Source organism: Acanthopagrus latus, chromosome 14, assembly GCF_904848185.1.
Source record: "Acanthopagrus latus isolate v.2019 chromosome 14, fAcaLat1.1, whole genome shotgun sequence".
In the NCBI taxonomy this organism is placed as follows: Eukaryota; Metazoa; Chordata; class Actinopteri; order Spariformes; family Sparidae; genus Acanthopagrus; species Acanthopagrus latus.
Genome location: NC_051052.1, coordinates 20,712,971 through 20,717,015, shown reverse-complemented (window position 1 = coordinate 20,717,015; position 4,045 = coordinate 20,712,971). Strand labels below are relative to the sequence as shown.

Here is a 4,045-nt window from a genome sequence, read left to right as displayed (position 1 = left end):
ATCATGTGAGACAGGAATAAATATTTGTAAGTGTAGGCTCAGACATGTGATTCCTTCTGTACTGTAAATATAGTGTGATTCAGGCTTCATTATCAACCACACAGAGATGGAACACAATCAGAGTCTTTATTAATCAGGTCATGTTGGTGTGATGGGTTCTTAAAAAACAACATTAAACACTTCATTTCAGTCATGAATGCTGATTGTTCTGTGTTACATGACACATTTGTTGTAACACATTACTGAAATGTTGTTAGTAAGGTGTCCATTAAAAGTAATATATACTTTAACCCACCAACACGGTCCGACAAACATTTTTTCACATTTACATTTGACTCAAAGTAGCTTCTCTAGGGTTTTATTTTGAAAGAATCGACAGGAAGCGCTTGCATTCACCGCGTCGCACTTGACGTCAGAGAGCCGCGACAGCAGGAGGGAGCGGCTCTGATAGAGCGACATCCACTCAGAGTGGGAGAGAGAGAGGAGAGAGAGCAGCGGAGCGGACGGGTGGATGACTGTGAGTACCGCTTCCTTTCTCTCTTTCCTCTCTTTTCCTTTTTTTTCCGCCCTTTTCTCTCCTTTCTTCCCTCTATCATGTCGATGTAGCTTCACCCGGGCCGGACCGGGACACATCGGGACAGACGGGCGGGGAGGGAGGGAGACAGGCCGGTGCCGTGCCGAGCTGGGCTGGGTTTGCGGAAGCGACCGGCGGACAGACAGACGGACGGACGGACGGGGCGGCAGACAGACAGGAGCTCCGTTAAACAGAACGCTGTTGAGACGAGCGGCAGACAGGCAGCGGGCTCGCATCATGGCGGCTGCGTGTCTGTCTCGCGCCCGCTAACGTCTCTGTGTTCCTGCGCGCGGCTCGTCTGCGCTCCTCCAGGCAGCGGGGCCTTGTGCCAGAGCGTGCCGGGCAGGGAGCGTTCTGAGGCGGCCACAGAGCTGCGGAACTCCCGCTGCTCTGCCGGAGAAACAAGAGAGGAAGTAACTTGTTTAGAAGCTGCGGAGCTGAGGAGTCTGGGGGAACCTGTCTGTCTGCCTGCCTGCCCACCTGTCTGTCTGACTGTAGTGTGGAGACAAGGCTTGGTTTTATTCCTCTGCTGTTGTACTGTCAGCAACAAACACACACACACACACACACACACACACACACACACACACACACACACACACACACACACAGAGTATTGACAGGCCCCACCTAGTTCTGGTTGACTCAGGGATCTGTGTGTGTGTGTGTGTGTGTCCATCTCTCTCTTCCACCAACTTTATTTTAGTAGATTAACATCATGCTGCATTCGGGTGCCTGCTGGAAAAAGCAGAACTAGACACTTAGTGTACTTATTTCAGATAAAGGAGGTCTGGGTGGTAAATCATTAGAATACTGAGCGTGGAGTGTGATTGTGTCTCGACAGCTTTAAAGGAGGACATGTAACTTCCTCTCTTCACGTTTCTGTGAGTATTTGATTGTTTGACGTCTGGAAGAATGACAGATCTTTAATTTACAACACTGTCTTTTGTATGAATTTCTTATAAATGCACCAAACCCGCCCACCTTGTGACTCCTTTAAACAAGCCTCAGTTTTCTGTGTAATAATCAATGACTGAATGAGAAGGAAATTAATCGGCAGATATTTTGATATTAAGTCAACATGTTGGTTGTATTTTAATCAAAAATTTGAGAATCTGCAGATTTTATTTGTCTTTTGTAATTATAAACTGAATATTTGGTGGTTTTGGACTGTTGGTCCTGTTTGGTTTGGTGTTAGTTGGATTAAACAAAGAATCTGGGGAAGTTCTGTCAGACTGGGTGATGTTATAAAGGGTGTTTATCACAATTTTCCTGATTTTCAGAATAGTAATCATCATTTGAAGACTTAAAAAGACATTTTTGAATGAGGCCGATTCAGCTAAAGACAGGTGTGTGTGGCTTCTTGTTGAATTAGTTTCAGGTGTGAAAAAACAGAAATATGTTTTTTACACTGTTAATCATCCTGTTGCGGCTCAAAATAATAAATAAACATGAAATAAAGACTAGATCATAGATCATATGCATCGATATTGAGTAACCTGATCAAATCCATCATATTATCTTTCAGATGTCGATAGCAGCCTGATCACCACATGGGCGAGATTTAGGTTGTGTAGTTTATTATCAGTTATTATCAATATACTAGATCGGTCCAGCACCACAAATGTAAATGTTCTCTGGTTTTCTTGGTCTCGGATGATCTTTGAGCCTTGGGATGTCGGACCAACAGAACCAGAGATGTGAAGACTTCAACTTGGTCTCTGAAAATGTGATTTAACTGTTTTCCGGCAGTTTAGATGAAATCATTGCAAATCGGGAAAATAATCTGCTTTTGCCCCCACAGTCGACTCCCCGCTGCAAACAGAGTTCTGTTTATTGAAGACTTTAGATTATTTGTCAGGTTGAAACATCTTGAGTGGAGCAATAAACTGCAGGTGATGCAGGTAAATGATTACTATTATCAGACAGAAGTGTGAGCTTGTTACACTGGTCATGTAACGTCACTTTACTTGACGAGTTTAAAGTAAAACTAAGTGATTAATGAATTTGTCTCCAGTGAGAGGACAGATTCAAAGGTCCTGAACCAACAGAAACCAGAACCAGCAAACAGAACCTGTAAGCTGACGTCCTCGCAGGTCTCAGCTCTTCTGACCAACAGTTTAAAATGTCAAAACATTCAGTTTATTCTCTCAACACGACATTCTGCTGTCGCTGTTGTTTCTGTACGTTGATGCGATGATGGGCGTTGATTTGGTTTGATTTATGTTTTTTTATTGTTCTTTCTTGAAAAAAGCAACAAAGAAGAATAAATATTCATTTTGTTGTCATATAGACCAAACAGAGGCAGAAGATCCAGATCCAGACAATATTTGTTTGAAAAATGATGAATTGAGTGTAAAAACTTCTATGGTTGTCTCATAGTTTTATATGATGTGGAGCTAAAGATCCAACATGTGTCTGATTTTGCAGTTTCTTTGTCTAGATGAATTCATTTGAACACGTCCAGTTGAAGACATCAACTTTGTCTCTGAAAACATAATTTGACTGTATTCTGACAGTTTAGATGTAATAATTGATCTTTTAATAGAGATAAAGATCTGGGTCAGCCATCATAGTCGACTGCTGTTAACAGTGTCCAGTCCGTGAACTCAACATGAGAACTATCAGAGATGACAATGTAGTAACAAGACAGTTTATTCAGTCTGAGATCTGAGCGATAAAATGTGTTTTTGTTCCTGTGGAGGGACGTGTGGAGAAGTTTACATGGTGCGTATAGCGAAAGTGTAAAAATCACAAAGATCATATCAGCTGACTCGTCTCTACAGAGCCCATCAGCCTTTTTTAGCTCCTAGTTTTGTTTCGCCATGATTCCCACCTGGTTTGGTCTCAGCTGCTTCACTCCATCGAGCTCTGATAAACTCACTGTACACAGATGTACACAGATGGTGGAGACCAAAAACAAGAGCTAAAAGGAAGAGAAGATGGCGGGATGATTTGTGTTCATTCACCTCAATTAGCAACAATACTTTATTGTACATTAGCCTTAAGCTAGCAAGCAACAACACAAATCGATGGTGTGTGTGTGACGTCAGCACCCAGCAGAGACTCTCTGAGCTCTGTGCTGACTGCAGGTGTTTATTCCTCCAGAGGTCTCGGGTCACTCAGGTGTAGGCGGAGTCATCAGAGAGGTTCGACAGGCGACACTTTAAGAGTTGATGTGAAACTTTTTGCTCGCCGCCCTCGCCTGACGCTGCCTCAGGTCGTGACTTCCTGTGATTGCCTGAACTCGCCCAGACTCGTTGCATCAGTGGCACGATGCTCTTTTCAGACCTCCAGGCGCTGAAATCCTCTGGTGATGCATTCACTGACTCACAGCTGGACAGCTTAAGTTCCAGATAAACGCCTTCATTCATAGTCATGCATGAGGATCACAGACATATACAGATAATAAATTCATAAACACAGATGTATGAAGGCAGATTATGAGGAACGTACTGCAGTGATAATGAC

The 4,045-nt window shown here is 43.3% G+C and overlaps 1 protein-coding gene and 1 long non-coding RNA gene across 4 annotated transcripts in view; one reads left to right on the top strand and one right to left on the bottom strand.

The window, feature by feature from the left end:
- Window positions 1-405: 405 nt before the first annotated feature.
- Window positions 406-4,045, top strand: part of LOC119032538 (ras-related protein Rap-1b) — a 13,515-nt gene continuing 9,875 nt past the window's right edge. Inside the window, exon 1 of one of the 3 annotated variants that reach the window (XM_037121858.1) lies at window positions 406-517. The gene's annotated coding sequence lies outside the window, so the exon portion shown is untranslated. Of the gene's footprint in view, window positions 518-1,447; window positions 1,459-4,045 lie in introns of those variants that run through there. The other 2 variants (XM_037121860.1, XM_037121861.1) reach the window with 2 other exon arrangements.
- LOC119032558 overlaps window positions 2,138-4,045 on the bottom strand; it is a 3,390-nt gene continuing 1,482 nt past the window's right edge. The window contains exon 3 of the long non-coding RNA XR_005078942.1: window positions 2,138-3,938. This is a non-coding gene — a long non-coding RNA (uncharacterized LOC119032558). The remainder of the gene's footprint in view (window positions 3,939-4,045) is intronic.